The 26,245-nt window shown below is 38.3% G+C and overlaps 1 protein-coding gene and 1 long non-coding RNA gene across 5 annotated transcripts in view; one reads left to right on the top strand and one right to left on the bottom strand.

Annotated features, from left to right (window-relative positions):
* The window catches only part of MARCHF1 (membrane associated ring-CH-type finger 1), an 894,978-nt gene that overhangs the window by 31,884 nt on the left and 836,849 nt on the right, over positions 1 to 26,245 (bottom strand). The window lies entirely within an intron of this gene.
* Positions 483 to 25,670, top strand: LOC143666184 (uncharacterized). Its single transcript, XR_013167448.1, has 4 exons — positions 483 to 768; positions 17,855 to 18,185; positions 19,351 to 19,516; positions 25,105 to 25,670. It is a non-coding gene; the product is annotated as an uncharacterized LOC143666184 (long non-coding RNA).

The raw sequence follows: 26,245 nt of genomic DNA, 5'->3' as shown, positions 1-26,245 counted from the left end.
AATCACAGATCCTTAGGCTCGTTCCCAGGTTCACAGAAACAGAATATGTGTAGGAACCTAGGGACATGCATTTCTAACAAGCACCCTGCTGACTTCTATGGACTGTGACGTTTGAGAATGACTTCTCTAAGAAAGTAAAAGTTTAGGGAAACATTTTAGAGAGGCCCTGTAATGTCTAAGACTTTTTCACAGGACTGAAAACATTTCCACTCTCCCCACCCTGCCAAACACACACATCCACTGAACTCTAGGACGGTTAATACTGTGCTAAAAGAAAACAAATTACTTCAAGACTTAAAATTAATAGATGCATTTAATCCAAGTTTCTTGAAACATTTAATGAAAATTTGTTTATCCATTTTCTCTTGCAGGTGATCATGAAAAATATTTTTTTCACAATGGAAAAAGAAGTCAGTCTGTTACTGCTTCAGGCCTGTGGAACCAACAGAAAGCACACAGCGCTGTGTCTATGGAGAGTGGGCTATGATTTCATACATAAAGAATCTGGATATTTCATAAGGCAGCACAGTCCGTCTTCCCTACAGATGCACGCCTTGCCAGGACTTCTGGAATCATCCCTGCCACGCTCGGTTCTTCCCAGAACCCCGTTTTCCACTCTCTACCTGCTGCCCATGCAGGCTTAGCAAAACCACAGACACTGCAAAGGTTAGAACTGAGAGACTTGAAAAGATCTGATTTTAACACCTCATTTTCTAGATGAAGAAACTGAAGCTCAGCGAGCGGAACTGCTCTGCCGAGGGTAATGCAGTAAGTTATTATTAGATTCATTCAGAAGCTACTTATTGAAGCATTGCAATGTGTCAGATAATTGTTCCAGGTACCGGGGAATAAGATGGCCAAGATTCCTGCTTATGAGTTTACATGAGGGCCACAGTTGTGTACTTTACTGTGTTTGTTAGAATAGGGGTTATATGGTTGCCCATCAGTAAGAGATAATGGGCTTTGACTTGAGAAATGCTTCTATCCCTTTCCCAATTGCCTTTTATTATTTGGACATGTATATGTTGAGTTGTGTGTATAAATAGGAATATATATATATATATAACATATATTTCTAGAATAGTCATCTTTTCAGAATATTCTGTTGGGTGTAGAGATGGTGTTTTAGTCATCTTTGCAACCCTGCAGAGTGTCTTACACTTTGTAGGCATTAAACAAATGTTAGTTAAATAAAAATTTTTTTGGCCTAGCATTTTGTGGTAAGGCTGAACATTAATGGATCTTTTTATTGAAGGTTCTCAGGAAGATACAGAGAGTATGAAAGCTAAAAAGAACAACAAATTGATGTCGATCAGTAAATTTTCTTACAGTTATACTCTGTTTGCTAGCATTTACCCAAACTTATCAGTATAGAAAAATCTGACCTTTATTAATTTAACCAATCGTTGATTTAATAAAAAGTATTCTAGGTTCAGAGCACATATAAAAATAAATAGTTTATGTGGGGGAGATAACTTACAAATTTTGAAATACAAAACAAAGAGTACTTTAGAAAGAAGAATGATTAATTCTCACAAAAATGGGAGAAAGAGCTTCGTGGAGGGGGTGTAACTAAAGGGGCACTTTCACAGAAGAAGAAATCTGCAGGTCAGAGAAGGGGAGTGGGTTGCAAATCTGCCAGAGGGAACAACATGAGAAAGGTCATGAGGCGTCCATGACAAATCAGCTAACATTCACCAAGCACCAGGCACCGTGTTACGGCTTTGATGTGTATCAATCCCCTGAATGCTCAAAGCCACCCTCTAATAAAGAGTCTGAGCCGTTTTTCATGTTTGACTTCTGACAGTTTTCAAGTTCCACCGTTCCCCCTATGCCCCACATCGGAGCAAGCTGATAAGAAAGCTCTGGCACTCGTTTATTTTGGGGCTCTGGCTGGACGTGCTAACCACACAGTTCCTCACCCTGGGGGCGAACCCTCACCCAAGCCAGCACGACACCGAGCTGGCTGCTTTCCAGGCCAGCATCAGACCTGCGTAGGGAGCTGCCCTGCCCTCCCCAGAGCACCTCATTAGGGGAATAATAAACATTTCCAGTGCCTATGGGTCATCACTCTCAACAGCAGAGACAAATTTTGGGTGGTGTGAACACCAGCAGCACACCCAAAAGACAAGGCAATTTTCATCCCATCGTGCGGGTGAGGTCGCTGAGTTACACGGAGCTGGTGAGTGGCGGATTTGGGATTCAAACACAGGGAAAATGCAAAAGGTGCATGGGGAATGCAAAACCTCTTGCAGCTCTCACAAATGGCGTGTAATATGTATATAAAATAGTACCCATTTGAAAAGCAGGGAATTTTGTCATGCAGGTGGCAGCAAAGGCAAAGAGAAGTTTCTCCATGACACCTATTATTCTACATGTCGGCAGCAAGCCCTGGTCTTCTGTAGCCTACTGTCAGTGCTTATTTGCAAATAAACTCTCACATCCTATTTCCAACCCTCCTAAAAGTTCACATCTAGACACTGCATGTGATATTACTGAACTGAGATTTTTTTACTTGCAGAAACTTGAGCCACATAAAAATTTGAAATAAATCTGATAAAATAAATGTATAATCTACTCCAGCTTAAATGCAGACAGTGAATTTTTAATCTCCTTAAATATTGATTCAGGTTGTGGCTATATAATCCTTTAAAACAAGTAGTGTTTTCATTTATTTTAATATAATTTTAATCAGTAGTTTTGTATCAAGCTTGATCAATTGACTCAATACATTACATTTACATTTGTTTTTGGCATGTTACACATTCAGTCTTTGTTAAGAGTTTTGTCCTAAAACTGAGCATTTTCTCTCTTTTAAAAGCAGAGTTCTTTGAAGTTTCTAGGAGCATATAAATTATGAGCAAAATGTTGTATAAATGTTTCTGAAGAGAAGTTTATAATTATCACTGGATTCTCAGTGGTTTGATACTCTTTCCAGATAAAAAGCACTTGCTTTAAATTGCTCTCTCTTGAATTGATTTAATAGCAACTGTTTTAGTTTGCAAGCTGCCGGAATGTGATATACCTTCACTCAAGAAAGGCCAATGAAGTTCAGGGTTTCTCTCTCAGCTGGAAGGGTACATGGTGAAGTCCGCTAGCTTTCTCTCCTGGCTTCTTGTTTCATGAAGCTCCCCTGGGGGCATTTTCCTTTGGTGTCTCCAAAGGTCTCTGGCTGCATGGGCTCTGTGTCTTTTTCCAAAATGGTTCCCTCTTAAAGGAGTCCAGTAAGCAACCCCACCTTGAGTGGGTGGAGACACATCTCCATGGAAACCATCTCATCAAAAGTTACCACTCACAGGGCCTCTTTTGTTGCTCAGATGTGGCCTCTCTCTCCAGCCAACACAATGAGCAGTCTCACCACCCTACCCCTCTCTACATGGGACATGACTCCCAAGGGTGTGGACCTTCCTGGCAACGTGGGCCAGAGATCTTGGAATGAGCTGAGACTCAGCATCAAGGAATTGAGAAAAACCCTAGAATGAGCTGAGACTTAGCATCAAGGGATTGAGAGAACCTTCTAGACCAAAAGGGGGAAGAGGGAAATGAGACAAAGTGTCAATGGCTGAGAGATTCCAAACAGAGTTGAGAGGTTATCCTGGAGGTTATTCTTATGCATCAAGTAGATATCATCTTGTTATTCAAGATGTAATGGAGAGGTTGGAGGGAACTGCCTGAAAATGTGGAGCTGTGTTCCAGTAGCCATGTTTCTTGAGGATGATTGAATAATGATACAGCTGTCACAATGTGACTGTGTGATTGTGAAAACCTTGTGTCTGATGCTCCTTTTATCTACGTTGTCAACAAAGGAGTAGAACATATGGAATAAAAATAAATAATAGGGGGAACAAATGCTAAAATAAATTTAGTTTGAAATGCTAGTGATCAGTGAAAGCGAGGGGTAAGGGGTATGATAGGTATAATCTTTTTTTTTCTTTCCTGTGTTCATTTTATTTCTTTTTCTATTGTATTTTTATTTCTTTTTCTGAATTAATGCAAATGTTCTAAGACATAATGAATATGCAACTAAGTGATGATATTGTGAATTACTGATTATGTATGTTGATGTTTTATTTTGTTTCTTAATTTTTTAATAAATAAATAAATAAAAAAAAAAGTTACCGCTCACAATTGGGTGGGTCACATCTCCAAGGAAACAATCAAAGAGATTCCACCCAACAATATTGAATGAGGGTTAAAGGATATGGCTTTTCTGGGGTACATAATACTTTCAAACCAGCACAGCAACATATCAACTTCTTGCAAAATAAGGAAGCACTGGTGCAGGACAAGGTTGGAGGTAGATGTACTCTCCACTGGTTGGGATGAAACTTATTCATGGTCTTGCCATGTTTGGAAACAAAGAACAACTCCGCGACCACAACTGGCCACATTTCCTTAATTGTAGTACTTAGGAAGGATTCCAAATCCCAAATGCTGATTCTCAGCTTACTGGGTGGTAGGAGAGAATGTATAAAATGTGTAAACTCAGTCATGTTTACATAGAAATGTCCAACCTTGTTCCGATTTTGCTAAGGAAGGCAACTGTGTCCCTTCCTACCACCTCCAAGAATAGCTTTCCTTCCATTAGGGAGAAGCTGGTTGGGACGAAGAAAAGTTTCAGGGGAGTTAAGAATCTCTTTCCATTTCAGAGGGCACGAGAAAGATTTATCCTTGGCCTTTAGGAGCCCTTGCAAGGGAGCCTGTTTTGTGCAATGATACCTTAGATCTGATTGCTGCTTTTCTGTGAGGAATTTCTTGAGAAACCTTGAGATACTTGTTCACATTCCAGAAGAGATTTCACTAAAAATGGATCAGGAAGGTTTAACATTCCCATTTGTGTATCTATATTATATCAGAGATCAGAAAAGATTTCTTGTACTTGAACTACATGTATGATAAAAGGTGGAAAGAGGAGAGGAAGAACTTTGGGTTATATGAAAATACATGGACTTCTATGGGGCACTGAAGAAATTTCAGTCTCAGCACCTGCCCTTCATTCTCAGTGGAAGGGGAGGAGGTGGTAAAGAGTGGGCATGACTAGGTGATGACAAGGGTTGGTTATCATCCTAAGGGGTGGAGATTTGGAACATGGTTTTGACCCAAAGGGCTTAAAGTTTCGGAAGAAGTAGAAAATGTTTTTTCCAGTTTTTCTTTAGAGAATTTGTTCAAATGAAACTTATCGGGGCCTAATTAGCATAGAAAGCAAGGCCAAAAGGGATATGAATCTAAGTTGCCTTCTTAGTGAAAAAATGGGAAATGTTTGTGTTCCCTTGAGGTAGATGAGTTGGGGAGGAGGTGGGGAGGAGCTGGAGAGAAGATGGACAGTTCTGGCCTTCATGATGGGATTCTTTTCCTGCTACTGAACTCACGAAACCCTTGAGGTGAGTGGATTTAGGGACAAAATCTATAAAGTGACTGATCTTTGAGATCAGATTTAAATAGACAGAAGAGGGACAACCTGTCCCAATAGAATGTGGAAACAGAGAGACAGAAAAAGTTATAGGTACTCGTACAAAGCAGGTGAGGAATGTGGATTTCCCAGGCAATTGAATTGGAGTTTGGATCAAGTTTAAGCAAATCTCCAAGGAGTAAGTTAGAAATGCATCTGGGTATCTGCAGTTTGAGAAAGGCCTTTCTTGCAGCTGTGTGAAGAATGAAATGGAGAGAAGGTGACCAGCTAGTAGCCCCTGCATTAGTCCAGAAGGGGAGATAACTGAGGTGGTGGCAGTGGGTCTTACTAAATATGACATCTACTTGAGAGAACATGGGTGTTCTCATGGGCAAACTTGCTTTACTTCCTGTCTTCAGCCTAAGCATGTATTTTTAACTGCATCACACCCCATTTACTTCCTTCTTTCTTATCTATGAGGACAAAATGTTCCTCTGAAGTTCAGATTAATCCTATGACCCTTGATTGCATCTTTTCCTTTATTTTAACCTCTCCCTGTCTATAATCCTCTTCCATGAAAACCTGTTTCTGTGTCTCTCACAGCTTTTATTTTCCAATCTTATTCTTTTTATGAAATACATGTTCATTGTAGAAAATCTATAAAATCTAGAAAAATAAAGCTAGCAAAATCATTCATAATCCCACCTGCGATACATATCTTTAATCTTCTTAATATTATACATACAAATACATTAGGATGCTAACATGTAGACTATTTTCAAATGGAAATTTAATTCTTGTGTGTCATTATTTCTTTGGAGCACCAAAGGGATGGGGGGGGGAGTTGAAAACAAGGAGAGTAGGAAGGAAGGTTCCCTTTGAACTGGGACGAGGCCAGAGGATGGACCGAGGAGATGAAAATCCCCATTTGGAGAAAGGATGATGATAATGAGAAGCTGTCCTGGCAGAAAGAGGCCCCACTACTCAGGAAGAGTATGGAAAATGGATCTAACAAAGCATCTGAAATGAATCTAACAAATGACCACTGTGAAGGACATTGTTTGAAAGACAGGAGCTGCACAGGGTCTGAGTCGCTGCTCAAAGACCATTCAGGCTTTTCCCAAGAACCTCTGTCTGCACTTGGATCCTTTTCCTTTCATTCCTCCCATCAGTGGCGCCCAAGGGACTTCAATTCATGTGCAACCATCAATTCGCCCATTGGTTACCGAGCGAGAATGTCCCTGTCTGTGACACAATGCTTTTCTTAGTACCTATCTCCGTAATCAGTGCGGACACTCCTGTTTTTTGAATGCCCAGGATGTTTCATGTGCACAGGAGGTAGGACAGCCTTGGACATCTTGTGGAATGGTGGTGGAGAAGCCGTCTGCTCTACAATCAGTGAGGACAGGCAAGAAGGCAGAATCGGGCACTTGTGACACTCTGCCCCAAACCGATTGCTGTTTACGTAGTTGTTAAGAGCAACTTTGTTGAAGTAATGACATATAATAAAAGGTGTAACGTTTGATAAACTTCAATATATGTTCTATGCCTGTGAAACCATTGCCACAATCAAGAAAACAAACATATCACCTTCTCCTCCCCCCAATTTCCACATGCCCTGTTGTCACCTTTCCCTGCCAGCCTTTGCCATTCCTCATCCACAGGTATTTTCTAGACTTCTGTATAAATGGAATCGCACAGTATGTACTCTTTTTTTTTTTTTTTTTGGTCTAAATTCTTTCACTCAGCAGAATTATCTTGAGATTCATCCATGTTGTAGCACATAACAATATTCATTCTTTCACTGTCTAGTGTTCCATTGTATGGCTATGCCACAGTTTATCTGTTCACCTGCTGTTGAACATTTGGGTTGTTTCTAGTTTGGGCTATCAAAAATAAAGCTACTATGAACATTCATGTACAAGTCTTTGTATGGACATATGTTTTCACTAGTGTTGGCATAAATACCTAGGAGTGGGGTGGCTGGGTTATGTGGTAGGAGCACGTTTAACATTTTAAGAAACTGCCAAACTGTTTTCCCAAAGTGGCTGTAATATTTAATATTCCCACCAGCGTATGAGACTTCTAGTTCCTCCATAACTGCCCCAACTCTTGCAATGATCCATCTTCTGAATTTTAGCCACTCTAATAGTTGTGTAGTGGTAGCTCTCTGTGGTTTTAATTTACATTTTTCTAATGACTAATGGTAATGATCTTTTTTTTTTACAGTCCTATGTTTTATCTTTTAATTTTTGTTATTGTAGCATATATACAGCTGAAATGCCCTTCCTAAACACATTCATATATGTAATCCAGTGCTGTTAATTACAATCACAATGTTGTGCCACCATCATTACCATACATTTTCAAAACCTTACATCAACCTAAATAAAAATCTTGTACAAATTAAGCATTAACTCCACATTCCTTACCCATAAACCAGCCTCTGGTAACCTATACTTTGGATTTTCATTCTATGGGTTTGCTTATATAATTAGTTCATATCAATGAGATCATACTATATCTGTTATTTTGTGTTTGGCTTATTTCACTCAGCATAATGTCTTCAGAGTTCATCCATGTTGTCACATGAACCAGAACGTCATTCCTTTTTATTGATGAATAATATTCCATTGTATGTATACACCATATTTTGTTCATCCATTAATCAGTGATGGACACAAAGGCTGCTTCCATCTTTTGGAAATTGTGAATAATGCCATTATGAAGGTCAGTGTGCAAATATCTGTTTGGCTGCCTGCTTTCAATTCTTCTGGACACATACCTAGTGGCAAGATTACTGGGTCATATGGCAATTCTACATTTAGCTTTCTGAGGAACTGCCAAAGTGTCTTTCATGACAGCTGCACTACTTTACACTTCTAATTTTCTATTTTCTTAATAGCAGCCTGTCTAAAGAGAGTGAAATTGTATCTCAGGTTGGTTTTGATTTGCATGTCCATAATATCTAATGCTGTTGAGCATCTTTCCATGTAGTTTTTTAGCCATCCATATATCTTCTTTGGAGAAATGGCTATATAAGTATTTTTCCCATTTTTAAATTGGGTTGTTTGTCCTTTTATTTTTGAGTTGTAGGATTTCTTTATGTATTCTGGATATTAAACCCTTATCATACATGTGGTTTCCAAATATTTTCTCCCTTTGGTTAAGTTATCTTTTCACTTTTGTGGCAAAGTCCTTTGATGCACAAACATTTTTGGTGTTGGGGAAGTCCCATTTATCTATTTTTCTTTTCATTGCTTGTGTTTTGTATGTAGTTTAAGAAAGCAGAGCCTAACGGAAGATCCTGACAATACTTCCCTACATTTTCTTCAAGGAATTTTGTATTCCTCATTCTTCTATTTAAGTCTTTGAGTCATTTTGAGTTAATTTTTGTATATGCTGTAAGATAGGTCCTCCTTCAGTTTTTTGCATATAGATATCCAATTCTCCAAGCATCATTTGTTGAAGCGAATACTCTTTCTCAATTTAGTAGACTTGGTAGCCTTGTCAAAAAACAATTGGCAATTTATTACTTTTTTGTATATATGTTATTTTGCATATATTTTGCAATATAAAAATCAATTGACCATAGATGTGATAGTATATTTCCGAACTCTCAAATCTATTCCATTGTTCTATATAACTATCCTTGAGCCAATACCACACTTTTTTTATTAATTAAAAAAATTAACTAACACAACATTTAGAAATCATTCCATTCTATATATACAATCAGTAATTCTTAATATCATCACATAGATGCATATTCATCATTTCTTAGTACATTTTCATCGATTTAGAAAAAGAAATAGAAAGACAACAGAAAAAGAAATAAAACGATAATAGAGAGAAAAAATAAAAAAATATACATATAAAAAAAAAACTATACCTCAGATGTAGCTTCATTCAGTGTTTCAACATAATTACATTACAATTAGGTAGTATTGTGCCGTCCATTTCTGAGTTTTTGTATCCAGTCTTGTTGCACAGTCTGTATCCCTTCAGCTCCAATTACCCATTATCTTACTCTATTTCTATCTCCTGATGGTCTCTGTTACCAATGACATATTCCAAGTTTATTCTCTACTGTCGGTTCACATCAGTGGGACCATACAGTATTTGTCCTTTAGTTTTTGGCTAGTCTCACTCAGCATAGTGCTCTCTAGGTCCATCCATGTTATTACATGCTTCATAAGTTTATTCTGTCTTAAAGCTGCACAATATTCCACCATATGTATATACCACAGTTTGTTTAGCCACTCATCTATTGATGGACATTTTGGCTGTTTCCATCTCTTTGCAATTGTAAATAATGCTGCTATAAACACTGGTCTGCAAATGCCCGTTTGTGTCTTTGCCCTTAAGTCCTCTGAGTAGATACCTAGCAATGGTATTTCTGGGTCGTATGGCAATTCTATATTCAGCTTTTTGAGGAACCGCCAAACTGCCTTCCACAGTGGTTGCACCATTTGACATTCCCCCCAACAGTGGATAAGTGTGCCTCTTTCTCCGCATCCTCTCCAGCACTTGTCATTTTCTGTTTTGTTGATAATGGCCATTCTGGTGGGTGTGAGATGATATCTCATTGTGGTTTTGATTTGCATTTCTCTAATGGCCAGGGACATTGAGCATCTCTTCATGTGCCTTTTGGCCATTTGTATTTCCTCTTCTGAGAGGTGTCTGTTCAAGTCTTTTTCCCATTTTGTAATTGGGTTGGCTGTCTTTTTGTTGTTGAGTTGAACAATCGCTTTATAAATTCTGGATACTAGACCTTTATCTGATATGTCGTTTCCAAATATTGTCTCCCATTGTGTAGGCTGTCTTTCTACTTTCTTGATGAAGTTCTTTGATGCACAAAAGTGTTTAATTTTGAGGAGCTCCCATTTATTTCTTTCTTTCTTCAGTGCTCTTGCTTTAGGTTTAAGGTCCATAAAACTGCCTCCAATTTTAAGATTCATAAGATATCTCCCTACGTTTTCCTCTACCTGTTTTATGGTCTTAGACCTAATGTTTAGATCTTTGATCCATTTTGAGTTAACTTTTGTATAGGGTGTGAGATACGGGTCCTCTTTCATTCTTTTGCATATGGATATCCAGTTCTCTAGGCACCATTTATTGAAGAGACTGTTCTGTCCCAGGTGAGTTGGCTTGACTGCCTTATCAAATATCAAATGTCCATAGATGAGAGGGTCTATATCTGAGCACTCTATTCGATTCCATTGGTCGATATATCTATCTGTATGCCAGTACCATGCTGTTTTGACCACTGTGGCTTCATAATATGCCTTAAAATCAGGCAGCATGAGACCTCCAGCTTCGTTTTTTTTCCTCAAGATACTTTTATCAATTCGGGGCACCCTGCCCTTCCAGATGAATTTGCTTATTGGTTTTTCTATTTCTGAAAAATAAGTTGTTGGGATTTTGATTGGTATTGCGTTGAATCTGTAAATCAACTTAGGTAGAACTGACATCTTAACTATATTTAATCTTCCAATCCATGAACACGGTATGCCCTTCCATCTATTTAGGTCTTCTGTGATTTCTTTTAACAGTTTTTTGTAGTTTTCTTTGTATAGCTCTTTTGTCTCTTTAGTTAAATTTGTTCCTAAGTATTTTATTCTTTTAGTTGCAATTGTAAATGGAATTTGTTTCTTGATCTCCCCCTCAGCTTGTTCATTGCTAGTGTATAGAAACACTACCGATTTTTGAATGTTGATCTTGTAACCTGCTACTTTGCTGTACTCATTTATTAGCTCTAGTAGTTTTGCTGTGGATTTTTCAGGGTTTTCGACGTATAGTATCATATCGTCTGTAAACAGTGATAGTTTTACTTCTTCCTTTCCAATTTTGATGGCTTGTATTTCTTTTTCTTGTCTAATTGCTCTGGTTAGAACCTCCAACATGATGTTGAATAATAGTGGTGATAATGGACATCCTTGTCTTGTTCCTGATCTTAGGGGGAAAGTTTTCAATTTTTCCCCATTGAGGATGATATTAGCTGTGGGTTTTTCATATATTCCCTCTATCATTTTAAGGAGGTTCCCTTGTATTCCTATTCTTTGAAGTGTTTTCAACAGGAAAGGATGTTGAATCTTGTCAAATGCCTTCTCTGCATCAATTGAGATGATCATGTGATTTTTCTGCTTTGATTTGTTGATATGGTGTATTACATTAATTGATTTTCTTATGTTGAACCATCCTTGCATACCTGGGATGAATCCTACTTGGTCATGATGTATAATTCTTTTAATGTGTTGCTGGATTCAATTTGCTAGAATTTTGTTGAGGATTTTTGCATCTATATTCATTAGAGAGATTGGTCTGTGGTTTTCTTTTTTGGTAATATCTTTGCCTGGTTTTGGTATGAGGGTGATGTTGGCTTCATAGAATGAATTAGGTAGCTTTCCCTCCACTTCAATTTTTTTGAAAAGTTTGAGCAGGGTTGGTACTAATTCTTCTGGAATGTTTGGTAGAATTCACATGTGAAGCCGTCTGGTCCTGGACTTTTATTTTTAGGAAGCTTTTGAATGACTGATTCAATTTCTTTACTTGTGATTGGTTTGTTGAGGTCATCTATTTCTTCTTGAGTCAAAGTTGGTTGTTCATGCCTTTCTAGGAACTTGTCCATTTCATCTACATTGTTGTATTTATTAGCATAAAGTTGTTCATAGTATCCTGTTATTACCTCCTTTATTTCTGTGAGGTCAGTGGTTATGTCTCCTCTTCCATTTCTGATCTTATTTATTTGCATCCTCTCTCTTCTTCTTTTTGTCAATCTTGCTAAGGGCCCATCAATCTTGTTGATTTTCTCATAGAACCAACTTCTGGTCTTATTGATTTTCTCTATTGTTTTCATGTTCTCAATTTCATTTATTTCTGCTCTAATCTTTGTTATTTCTTTCCTTTTGCTTGCTTTGGGGTTAGTTTGCTGTTCTTTCTCCAGTTCTTCCAAGTGGACAATTAATTCCTGAATTTTTGCCCTTTCTTCTTTTTTGATATAGGCATTTAGGGCAATAAATTTCCCTCTTAGCACTGCCTTTGCTGTGTCCCACAGGTTTTGATATGTTGTGCTTTCATTCTCATTCGCCTCGAGATATTTACTAATTTCTCTTGTAATTTCTTCCTTGACCAACTCGTTGTTTAAGAGTGTGTTGTTGAGCCTCCACGTATTTGTGGATTTTCTGGCACTCTGCCTATTATTGATTTCCAACTTCATTCCTTTATGATCTGAGAAAGTGTTTTGTATGATTTCAATCTTTTTCAATTTGTTGAGACTTTCTTTGTGACCCAGCATATGGTCTATCTTTGAGAATGATCCATGAGCACTTGAGAAAACGGTGTATCCTGCTGTTGTGGGTGTCATGTCCTATAAATGTAGGTTAAGTCTAGCTCATTTATTGTAATATTCGAATTCTCTGTTTCTTTATTGATCCTCTGTCTAGATGTTCTGTCCATTGATGAGAGTGGGGAATTGAAGTCTCCAACTATTATGGTAGATGTGTCTATTTCCCTTTTCAGTAATTGCAGTGTATTCCTCACGTATTTTGGGGCATTCTGATTTGGTGCGTAAATATTTATGATTGTTATGTCTTCTTGTTTAATTGTTCCTTTTATTAGTAGATAGTGTCCTTCTTTGTCTCTTTTAACTGTTTTACATTTGAAGTCTAATTTGTTGGATATTAGTATAGCTACTCCTGCTCTTTTCTGGTTGTTATTTGCATGAAATATCTTTTCCCAACCTTTCACTTTCAACCTATGTTTGTCTTTGGGTCTAAGATGTGTTTCCTATAGACAGCATATAGAAGGATCCTGTTTTTTAATCCATTCTACCAGTCTATGTCTTTTGATTGGAGAATTCAGTCCATTAACATTTAGTGTTATTACTGCTTGGGTAATACTTTCCTCTACCATTTTGCCTTTTGTATTATATATATCATATCTGATTTTCCTTCTTTCTACACTCTTCTCCACACCTCTCTCTTCTGTCTTTTCGTATCTGACTTTAGTGCTCCCTTTAGTATTTCTTTCAGAGCTGGTCTCTTGGTCACAAATTCTCTCAGTGACTTTTTGTCTGAAAATGTTTTAATTTCCCCCTCATTTTTGAAGGACAATTTTGCTGGATATAGAATTCTTGGTTGGTAGTTTTTCTCTTTTAGTAATTTAAATATACCATCCACTGTCTTCTTGCCTCCATGGTTTCTGCTGAGAAATCTACACATAGTCTTATTGGGTTTCCCTTGTATGTGATGGATTGTTTTTCTCTTGCTGCTTTCAAGATCCTCTCTTTCTCTTTGACCTCTGACATTTAACTAGTAAGTGTCTTGGAGAACGCCTATTTGGATCTATTCTCTTTGGGGTGCGCTGCACTTCTTGGATCTGTAGTTTTAGGTCTTTCATAAGAGTTGGGAAATTTTCAGTGATAATTTCTTCCATTAGTTTTTCTCCTCCTTTTCCCTTCTCTTCTCCTTCTGGGACACCCACAACACGTATATTTGTGTGCTTCATATTATCATTCAATTCCATGAGCCCCTGCTCAAAATTTTCCATTCTTTTCCGTATAGTTCCTGTTTCTTTTTGGATTTCAGATGTTCCATCCTCCAGTTCACTAATTCTAACCTCTGTCTCTTGAAATCTACCATTGTAGGTTTCCATTGTTTTTTTCTTCTCTTCTACTGTATCTTTCATTCCCATAAGTTCTGTGATTTGTTTTTTCAGACTTTCCATTTCTTCTTTTTGTTCATCCCTTGCGTTCTTCATGTCATCCCTCAATTTATTGATTTGGTTTTTGAAGAGGTTTTCCATTCTGTTCGTATATTCAGAATTAGTTGTCTCTGCTCCTGTATCTCATTTGAACTATTGGTTTGTTCCTTTGACTGGGCCATATCTTCAATTTTCCTGGTGTGATTTGTTATTTTTTGCTGGCGTCTGGACATTTAATCAGATTTCCCTGGTGTGAGACCCAGCAGGTTGAAAGACTTTCCTGTGATGTCTCTAGGCTCTGTTTTTTTTATCCTGCCCAGTATGTGATGCTTGTCTGTGTGCAGGTCCCACCAGCAAAAGATGTTGTGGCTCCTTTATTAATGCCACTATTGGTGTTTGGTTGAACCCAGTCCCTGGCACTGTCGGAAGCTCCCTCCTCTCTCTCCGGGCAGCCACGTGTGGGGGAGGGGCACCGGCTGCCCGCCGCTGTGGCTTGGGGAGCTCGCTGATCCGAGACTTGCCGCCAGACTGGGAAGCCGCCTGTGTGGGAGGGGCGCCGGTCACCGGCTGCCGCGGCTTGGGGAACTTGCTGATCTGAGACTCTCAGCCGTTCGGGAAGGAGGGAGGGAGGGGTGTCGGCCACCAGCCGCCGTGGCCCGGGGAAGCGCACGCCGCTCGGGGAGCTCACCACAGCGGAGTCTCGCAGTCGGTCCAGCCAGTCCAGACTGGGGTATGCTGTGTGTCCGGTCCCTGCCGTGTCCCCGTGAGCTGTTCTGCACTGTTTCTGGTCACCTAGTAGTTGCTCTGGAGGAGGAACTACGACGTGCGTACCTTACTAAGCCGCCATCTTGGCCCTCTCAATAATCTTCTTTTTAAAGTTTTTTTTTATTGTATAATATAACATATATACAAAGCAAAGAAAGAAAAAAGCAATAGTTTTCAGACACTCTTCAACAAATAGAGAACAGATCCCAGAGTTTCTCATAGGCTACCATACAATCGTTTCAGATTTTTCCCTCTAGCTGCTCCAGAATATAAGCAACTAGAAGGAATAAATAATTTTTTAACATCGCTATTAGCTTTTTTTGTGAAAAATAACATGTATACAAAAAAGCAATAAATTTCAAAACACAGCGCAACAATTAGCTGTAGAGCAGATTGCAGAGTTTGGTGTGGGTTATAATTCCACACTTTTAGGTTTTTCATTCTAGCGGCTCTAGGATATTGGAAACTAAAAGAAATATCAACTTAATGATCCAGCAATCATATTCATTTGTTATAATTCCACCAGGTTTTAATGCAATTCTTTTAATGCAATTCTTTTCTATCCATATATCTTTTTAGTGAAGTACTTGTTAAAATTTCTTGTCCATTTTTATTTATTGGGCTGTTTATTTTCTTATTATTGAGTTTTCAGAGTTCTTTATATATTCTGAATAAAAGTCCTTTATCAGATACATGATATTTTTTCCCATTTTGTCGGTTGTCATTTCATTATCTTAACAGTAATTTTGGAAGAGCAGATGCTTTTAATCTTGACAAAGTTCTATATATAAATTTGTTCTTGATCTTGATTTTGGAGTCACATCTAAATAACTTTACATAATGCAAAGTCATAAAGACTTGCTCCTATGTTTTCTTCTAGAAGTGCTACTGTTTCAGGTTTAAGATTTAGAGGACCCATTCTGAGATCCTTTTTGTATAGGAGTGATTTATGGATAGAAGTTTATTTTTCATATTTATTAAAATGGCTTTCCTTTTTCTAGTGATTTGCTTTTGTACCTTTATTAAAATTTATTTTCTGTATATGTGCAGGTCTATTTCTGGACACTCTATTCTAGTCCATTGATTTATTTGTCAGTCTTGACCCAAAACTGTACTACCTTATTATTGTTGTATAGTAACTCTTTAAGTCAGGTAGCATTATTCCTTAAATTCTAAACTTTTTTTCAATGTTGATTTGGCTAGTCTAGTTCCTTTGAATTTCCAAATGAATTTTATAATTAGCTTGGCAATTTCTAAAATAAAAAATGCGTGCTAGGATTTTGATTGGGATTGTGTTGAATCTATATATCAATCTGGGGGAAAACTGACCTCTTCACAGTATTGAGTCTTCCCATGAACACAGTAGATCTCTCCATTTACTTAGGCCTTCCTTTATCTCTAATCAATATTTCGTAGGTTTCAATGTTTAGGTTTTGCACACCTTTTGTCAGATTTATCCTAAAGCATTTAATACTTTCTCTTTAAGGTAAGTTATTAGAAATGAAATATAAGGGAGAAATTGTATGACATATTTAAGGCTTTTACTATACATAGTCAAATTGTCCTTTACGAAAATTATATCAGATTATCTCACTGCTAGCATATTTTAAATGCCTATTAAAAAGGGTAAAATTGGTGCTAGACTGTTCATTGAATATTCATTTTTTTGATTACTTATAATGCAGAATTTTGCATATATGTACTTATTGATCATTTTGTATTTCTTTGTGAATTACATTTATTCTCATCTCAATTGATTTTTTTAAACTTTTTTTTTGTGTAATATAACATGTATACAAAGCAAAAAAATACAAAAGCAATAGTTTTCAAAGCACTCTTCAAGAAGTAGTTTACAGGACAGATCCCAGAGTTTGTCATGTCATCACAATTGCTTTTTTTTTTCACATCTCAATTGATTTTTAAGAACTCTTTTATGTGTATCTCCAATAAATAAACTCCATCCCTTGGTTCTGCACTCCACCTGTTGCTAATGGTTTGCTTACTACTTTGTAGGCAACATTTTGGAAAGCATATTCTACTTCTTCCCAAATATCAACTCTTTCTCACTTTACATTGAAATTTATCTGAAATTCAGCTCTCAGGAGCATTACTCTACTGAAACTGCTCTTGCCAAAATTACCGATGACCTCCTAATCTTGTATTTATGTCTCAGCCCTGTCAATCTTCTTTCAACCTTTGGTTAAGAGGGTCACTCCTGCTGGGGCTTTGCCCCTTTCTGGTTGCTGCTGCTCCGTATCATTCTCCACTGGCTCCTCTTCTCCACCTGTCCTTTCATTCTGGTCCCCAGCACTCCGTCTTCATCCCCATTCCCATCTTACTCGTCAGCTGATTCATCTGAGCCTAAGGCTTTCACCACCAGTGACATCCTTATGACTTCTTCTCACACTTCTCTCTGGGTCCACACCCAACCCATCTCAGACCTTCTATACCTGATGGGCCCACAGACATCTCAAATTTAATGTCTCCCAACTGAACTGCATGCCATAGCTCCCCAGACTTGCTCATCTGCACAGATATTCTTCCCCAGTTGGTAATTAAACTGTTCACCTACTCACTCAAGCCAGATAGCTGAGAGCCATTGTGGAGGGCTCCCCCTATCTCATCCCTCACCGTCAGCTCTTGCAGAAGCTCAGTAAAGAGAACCTGCCAAGCCTTCCTCTCTGTCCCTTCCGCTGCTCCTTTAATTGAGGTCGGTCAGTTTCTAGCTTGAATTTTGTGCCCAGATCTCTCACCTGGATAATTTATTTTCCACGTATTCTTGTAGATTGATCTTTCAAAAACACACATATGTTAATTCCTTATTTATTACCCTTAAGCATTTTCCCATTTTCTTCTGGATGAAGCACTTGCTATCTATTGACCCTCATCTCTTGGCTATTTTAATATTAATACTTACAGCTGCCAAATTAGTACTGTTATTAATTTAACTCTCACAACCTTTATTTGATGTAAGTTCTACTATTACTTCCATTTTAGATGAGGCGCAGGTGATTCAGAACCTCACCTGAGGACAAGGACAAGCCACAAAGACAGCCGTTTTCATGGTCATGAACTGCTCAGACCTCTGTGCATTTAAACCAGCCAGTTCCTTACCTAGGATGTCCTCGGTTCTCCACATCTCAATGGAAAACATCTACTCACCATTCACAATCAACTTCAACTGCCTCCTCCCCTGAGAAGCCTTTCCTAATCCACCCAGGCAACAGGGCCACCCTCTACTTCGAACCACAGAGGCAGCACAGGGCAGCGGTTAAAACCATGGACTTGAACATGACTTTGATTTTTGACCCAGTGCCAGCTCCACCAGGTAAAAACTGTGAGACCTCAGTTAAATTATTTAACCACTTTACCTCTCCGTTTTCTCATTTGTGACACAGTGATAAGAACATCTATTTCTAATTTCTTCTGAAGATTAACTGGCATTATGTACATAACAAAGCACTCGGCACACGAAAGCACTCAGTAAATTCTGGACGATTATTATCACCATTAATATTGTGTTAGTTGTTTGTGTAAAGATCTAAACCTACACCAAATTCACTTTACGAATACCCAAGAGGAAAATTTCTCTAAGAACTTAGTGACTCTATCTCATGTGCATATGCTGGAATGTTTTTATTTAAATTCTATAATTCATTTAATTAACCATGCTTCCCTCTTTGTTTTGGCCATAAAAGGTCTTGGAAGCAAACTGCTGTTCCCACCTAACTACTGTCTGGGACCCATGGAGCTCTTCTTCCTTACATTTGCCTTTCGATTTTATTTCACTCACTCACGTTCACCACAACCCTTTATGCATTTGACTCACTTTGGGGATGTACACCTGTCAACAGGTTCACATCCTTTCCACATTATATGCAGTGCTAGTGATTTTTGAAGGGTATAACAGAAAAGGGCTGAGCTACGCAAACCTAATAGAATCTGGAGCCTGACTGACATCTGAATGCCTGATCTGTCAAATCACGATAATGGAAAGAAAATCATGTCAATTCTTCAATAGTGGTTGTGGTAATTTGCACTGTTTTATGTGGATAAAATTCTTTAGTTTATTGAAATATACTTGGAAGCTGAAGGGAGCTGAGGTGTGTTTTATCTAACAAATATGCAACAAGAAAATGCTCTGAGCCATGAATATACAAAAACTTCATTTATAGCCACGGGATTGTATTTTCTAACTTCTGGGAATCAAGAAACATAAGAGTAAGGAAGCCTTTTTTTTTGGGTGTAAATACCTGAATCTCTAACTGGAAACCCAGACCAACCATACTGAATGAGTGAATAAAAATTATTTTATTGTGTAAATTAAATGTAGCCTGTAAGTGTGTGGCCAAGATTAGGTTCTAAAATGAAGTCTTTAAATCCTCAAACCTCAGTAAATAGCATAACCTAACCCAATTTTCTTGTTAATAGTGAGCTAATAAGAAGAAAAGTCAAACAATCTTCATGATCTTGTCCCTGGAATTTCTCTTTAGACCAGCCCCCAGCAGCCGGGTCTCTGGGGAGTCCCTGACCCCAGTGTGCCAGCATCTGAGTGAACCCATGCCCGACACTGACAGAGCTTTGTTGTAGAGTGAGCCCCTGATGGAGAAAGCTCTCAGATCTAGACTTTGACTCTTCAGAAGGGGAAAAATACAACAGGTAGGTGAAATTTAAGCCCAGGAAATTCTCTCTTTTAAGTGATTTAATTCCACTAAAACCACAAGAAAGCTGTTGATTACAATCAACTGACACAGAAATTAGTCAAAGTATGCCAACATTGTTATCAGAGCTTCAAAAATGTAACAGCCTGTAGTAAACAGGCTCATGTTTCCTGGGAATGCAGAGGCAGAACATAAGTGCTACAACACTATTGTAACTTTGATGCCTTAATATACCCCTTATCCCTCAAGTCAAATTCTTTCCTTATAATACCACAATATCTAACAGAAAAAAAAAAAGTAATAACTTTGAGCATACAGGGGGCATATTTTGCCCTGTATATTAGAAGAGATGATTGTGATTTAAGGTTTGCAACGTTCGAAATGGTTTTCTAGCCGGGAGGAAACAGTGAAGTGGGTTGCCTTGACAACATGGGTTAGTTGCATGAAGAAATCCATGGCAAGGCAGGATGTTATCGTAGGTGAGGATTGCAAGCCATCCACCAAATTAGGTTAACAGAAAACTAATCCCACGGCAAGGCAGTGTTCTTGACCTGTGACATGATAGCTCCCACTTCTTTATCATAACCTTGTTCAAAAAACAAATGAAACATCTAAGTGGGCGAGACACTCGGTCAAGAAAGAGGATAAGCAGCAAGTGTGATGCTCTCCCCTGAGTCTCCTGCCCATACCTCCAACCCGCCGTATGACGGGATTCCAGGAGTTCCTGTATAGTCTATGAAAGTCGGTCCCACCGAGAAAGCTGTATCTTACCCTGATTCTGCTGATTTCTCCAGTAGTTTCCCACAAAGCTTCTCTGTGGGGGAATATTGCATGCCCAGATTGTATGTTCTTAAACCATGAGTGTAAATAAGGATGAGTATGGCAAAGGTAGTTATTAATTGACTAAAAACAAAACCTGTTAATAAATGTACCCTCTAGTCTGATTATCCTGATAGGGCTGAGGAGAGATTCATCAGTGAAAAACATCAGGCCTCAAAAACAAAGTCTGCTATTGAAAACCTATGCTACTGAACAGCTTATTTTCTTTCTCTTGCAAGTGCCTCTTTGTGGCACGGAGTACACAGTCGTGGAGCTCTGCTTCTAAAAATCAGCATAAAATAACTTACAATGAGAGCTTGGAGTCTCCTCTCACGGATGGTGCTTTTTTAAAAAGTAAGCAGAGCTGTGCTTTTCCTTGGCTTAAGGAGCAATAGGGGTTTCTTTTTTGACATAGTCTCACGTGATTTATCTGATATTATCAGAGACGGCCCCTGAGAGAAGGAGGCATACTGCATGGCAGAACTGTCCGACACTTTTGTATGTCCTGGCTTCAAGACTGTGGAAATGGATCGGGACTGGAGGGACATTTGTTGGGGGCACAGGACCGCCTCTGTATTCAAGTTGAGAAACAGCTGTCCACACCTCTGTGGGTTCAGATGGGAGTAATGGGCAGAAAATGGCACGGCCAACACGTACAGGGCCAAGGAAACCTAGCAGAGTGTGCCACTGAGTGTGCAGGCTCCGGGCAAAGAAAACTGCTGCTCCCAGTGGCATTTATTTTCTTTCTCCTGGGCAGTAGACAGGATGCCTAACAGATGGACCCAACAACTGCGTTAACGTCCAGTGTTATCCATCTGGCTCTGTGCCTGGTGGAGACCTAAGCCATCAGTCCTAGCTTCTCTGAAACAGTCTAAAGTGTGCCAGTGGATGAACGGAAACTTTGGTTTCAGAAGTGACAGACAGACACACATGGCATCCACCATGACTCACTGACTATTTAACAGAAAAAAAGGCAAGCCATTTGGGGAAGTATGCCAAAGACGTTGTCATGGACAGCTTCTGAGTCAATTCTAAAGATTAGGATTTCTTATTTTAACTAGGATAAGACTACAGAAAATCCAAGCAAATATAAAAGCCATACTTGACGGTCTTAGTTAAGACCTTTGACCTTGTTAATTGACAAGAGTAACCAACATCCTTTTCATGGACCGCAGGAATCAAATTTAATCCAAGAAGACAGAATTCTTTATCCCAACGACTTCTTTTCTCACCTAACTGGTCCACGTACTGCAACTGCTCTTAGGGCAATCTCATGTGGGAGTTATAATAGGGTGAATTACATGCATCTGTCTTGTGGTCACATAGAAGAAAACCTGCAATTTCAGAGAAAAAGTAGGCGTATTTGAAATAGTCTGCAGCTGGGGAAAAGCTAAGAACATGACACAGGAGGAAACCCCGCATTCTGTTCCTCATTTTGCCACAAACGTGTAATTTTGGCAAGAAGCTGAATAATCTTTGGGTCTCTGTTTTTTTCCCCTTTACAAAATAAGAAGGTTGGATTTAGTGGTTTCTAACATTTATTCTTCAGGAGTCTAGAATTATGAGAACAGAAAGTACATTAGGTCCTCCTTTCATTACATCTCTCACCAGTCCAACCAGAGTATTTCAACTTTTACCTCTTTCTTTCTTTACTTAATATTTTATAAATAATATTTCTATTTTGGAAAAATTTCAGATTTAAGGAACCAATGATACCAAAGATTATCAAAGATAATAAAGGATTTCATCAGTTTTCCATTCATGACCTTTGAAACTTTAGCTAGATTCTATTCTCTGATGAAAGATTATTTCAGTACCTTTCAAAGAATTTAGCAAGTGTGGGAGAGATGTAAAAGGCAATCTAGTACCAAATTTGGACTTTCTTTTTAATTTCATTGAAATGATTGAAAGATCTGAATAAGGAGCGATTTTCTCCCCACCTGAGCCAGTGCTCTGCAAGGTGTAGTCCGGCATTGGCATTGCACGGGAGCTCGTTAGAGATGCACACCTTTACGCGACAACGCTTCCTGATGCCAAACTTGAGTTGTAACACCCTCCCCAGACATTGCACGTCAAAGTGTTTCTTTAAATAATTTTATTATGTGTATGAATCCATATCCTGTAGAGAATGTGGGGTTTTTTGTAATTTTAAAATATTACAAAAATGGTATCCCACAGCTTGCTTGTGACTCAATAGTCCATTTTCTGAGATGTCTTCCCATCGTCCCTGTAGGGAAAGTTCATTTTAACAGCCATATAGAATTTCACCCTATGACAATCTCCTGCTTTACTTCTCTGCAATCTTTCGTACCATTACCCAGAGGCAATTGCTTTCAAATGTGTTAGATGATGTTTCTGATCTTTGCCTCCCTATTTATATAATATGCTTCTACAACTATTGAAAACTCATTGATATTGCTCATCATCTATTGATCTCCTATTATTGTTGATGATAGTTTAATGTTTAGCTTCATTCTTTCACAACCACATTCCCTCCCAATATAAATATATAGCTATTTTAGTTATATCAATATAAACAATTATATTATAAACTATATAAAATTATATTCATTCAAGAAATCAAATGTTACTCTGGAGCAGCATTTTTCACAATGTAATATAGGGATTGTTGGATGTCTCTAAATCCCTTTCATTTATGGTCATTTCAATGTGGTCAAACTTTAATAATAGCTCCAAAAGATTCTTGGACAGTGGGATTTACCAGAGGCTACATAATGCATGATGTCATAACAGACCGAATGCCAAAGCAGATAGGAAATTTCAGCTGTTTTCTGTTAAGCCAAATATTAAAGAGACTTGCCAAAACGAAAAACAGTGTAATTCTTCTCATTACGCATTTTTTGTCTTGGCAAGTATAATTTTTCACGAAAAGTGTTACTTAGGTTAAGAAGAAAAAGGTTTATTGTTGTTACTCTTAAAGAATTAATAACCACATATTTAAAACTTTCTCAATTTGGAAAGGAATGTCATCAATGATGATAGATTCAACCCGCAAACCAAAGCTCATTTAGGTCCTCAGTAAATTTTAAGACTGTAAAAAGGCTCTTGGGGCTAAAAAGTTTCAGAATTGCTGCTCCAGAGTAATACTTCACTTTATAAATAAATTTGTTGCATTTTAAAGATAATTCTAGATTAATGATTTACTTAGGTTGTTCCTATCTTAATTTTTTCTACATTCTTCACTGCATCTATTCAAAGCCCCTCAATTCAAATTGCTTTTTCCCTCCAGAAACCTCTCACCCTGAGGCCTCCATTTTATTCCGCAATTTGAGTTGGTTAGTCTCTACGTCTACATATTTTTTCTCCAGCTCTAGTCCTCTATACTCTTCTTTACTGTTACCCAGGGGCAATCATTTTCAAAAAGTTTAGAAATATCTGGCACACAGCTCTCATCCTGGAGGTTCCTTTTGATTCTGCTATGTGGTCTTTTTTGCTTCTCCAATCCAAAATTTTTTCTTTGTTGTGTCCCTTATTTTTCTCATATACTCCCTTAAATATTTTCCTAAGAGTACATGAGAGGTAAGTTTTCAGAATCCCTGCATTGTCTGAAAATCGTTATTCTACCATTACATTTTGTAGGTATATTTTCTGAGTTTTAAATTTGTGGTTTAATATTCTCTCAGCATATTCATGTTATGTCATGGTCTCTTAAACCTTGACAGCATTACTGTTGAGAAGACCAGTATAATTTTGATTAGAATTAAACTCATCAAAGTCCTTCAAAAACTTTTAGAATTCACTGGTTGTTTTTATTTATTCTTGGTATTCTGAACTGTTACCATAATATACCTTATCTAAGTATTTATTTGCACTGGATATTCATGCCCTTCATTTTTCAGAATTGCTTTGGGGATAATTTTTTGTGCCGTTTTCTCTATTCTCTGTATCTGGATATTTTGAGACTTTATTTTTAGTATTGTTTCATTGATTTTGTCTTCTTACCCTATTTTCTGGAATATTTGGCTCAACCCTCTTTTCACGTCTTCCACTGAATGCTTTTTATTAGTTACTTGATTTCTAAGAGACTTAAAAAACAAAGCTACTTTCTACTTTTTCTTAACTGATGAATATACAATATAAATATGTAGCCAATTAAGTTCTCTTTATCTGATATCAGCATCCTGGTAGCTTCCTAAAATACGCTGGAGAGTTATTCTTTTCCTCTGCAACGTAAAGAGCACTGGGTTGTATATTGTAAGATACAAGTCCTGACACCCCACAGCCTAAACAATACCTACATCGTTTTTTTGAAAGATAAAGATGACCTGTGTGGCAGGAATTCTTAAGTTGTATTGACTCTGGTTGGAACGCATCCACTGAGCTAAGGTCAACTTGGGCTAAGCTGACAGCTTAGTTTCTGCTATTTCCCCAGAGTCACCTGATAACTATCTTTGACTCAGAAATTTGAGTGAGGAGGCACCTGAGGAAAAGACAAAATGTGGTCAACGAGGAAAGGTGGGCAGATTTTTTTTCTTACAAAGTAGAGATAAATCCTTGTGCCTGATCTGTTTAGGCTTGAGTCTGCCCATTAATGGTCTTTGGGAACACCTTTCTGGTGACCGGGTTTTGGACCACAGACCTTCTTCAGGGGCTCTGTGGCTGGGTCAGAGGTCATACTGAGGACAGTCGCCAGCCAGCCCCTCTCTGCTGGGGTGACTCGGGGTAGAGATCCTTATCCAGGAGGCTGAGATCATCTTTCCTAGGTAAGGCATATGTTTGCACATACTAATCTATGCTTGTCAACAGGCATGGTGGTCCAGAGAGGGCCAGAGGCTCCCAGACATGCCTGCCGGACATCACAAAGCTGCGAATGCCATGGTGAATTCCAAACACAGGCAGCAGCCAGTCAAAGTCGTCTGGTACCAGAAGGCCCAAGTGTATCAAGAGCATCCCATCTGATTTCCAAGGCTGCATCTGCAGCAGCTGCAGGGTCGTCTCCTCCGCTGAAACCATCTGGCTTGGTACTCCTGGTGATAGCTGCTCCTGAGGTATTTTGCTGCTCCCAGTCGAGGCAATGATTCTTAAAGCAGATTCACTGCTGGCTCCTCAAGGTTGAGAACTGTAGAGACTGTGCGGCTCTGACCAGCACGTCTTGCTTTGATGACATGAAATCCATTGGAAGTGCAACAGTCCAACCGCCTGGGCACTCCTGAGTCGCTCCGCAATGCCTCCACTCACTCTATGCTTTTTATACCTTTTCTATTTTGGAATCCTAAACAAAATCGAATTTTAAAAGTGTATGTGGTTGTTGTTGGTAGTTATACTGTTATAACAGATTTGGAAAAGAGTTGTAATTTCCATAGACACTTCTTTTTTTTTTTAAATTGGCCAAACATAACAACATACAAATATGAACATTCTTAACATATGAACATTCCGTTCTTGGTATATAATCAATAAGTCACAATGTCATCACATAGTTGTATATTCATCACCATGAGCATAACTTAGAATATTTGTATCACTCCAGAAAAAGAAATAAAAAGAGAAAAGAAAAAAACTCATACATACCATACCCCTTACCCCACCCTCTCACTGACTACTAATATTTCCATCTACCCAACACATTTTAACCTTTGTTTGACTATTTTTTTCTAACACCCCTTACCACTCCCTTTCATTGATCACATAGACATTTCTTAACTTAAAAATTCATGGACCATAAAAAAAATACTGGAAAGTTGAAATGAAAGCCACTTAAGATTTATATATAATAGTTAATATTTATTTGCATTATGTTCCAGGCATGATGCTAAGTGCTTTTAATGCATTATTTCAGTCACTCCTACTAACAAACTATGAGGAGGTACATATTTTTATTATCTCCATTTCACACATGGAGAAACAGAGGCACAGAGTAATGATGTAAATTTCCCAGGTCCATAAA

The sequence above is a fragment of the Tamandua tetradactyla genome, chromosome 22 (assembly GCF_023851605.1).
Source record: "Tamandua tetradactyla isolate mTamTet1 chromosome 22, mTamTet1.pri, whole genome shotgun sequence".
Lineage (NCBI taxonomy): Eukaryota > Metazoa > Chordata > Mammalia > Pilosa > Myrmecophagidae > Tamandua > Tamandua tetradactyla.
This window is presented reverse-complemented; position numbering and strand designations above follow the sequence as displayed.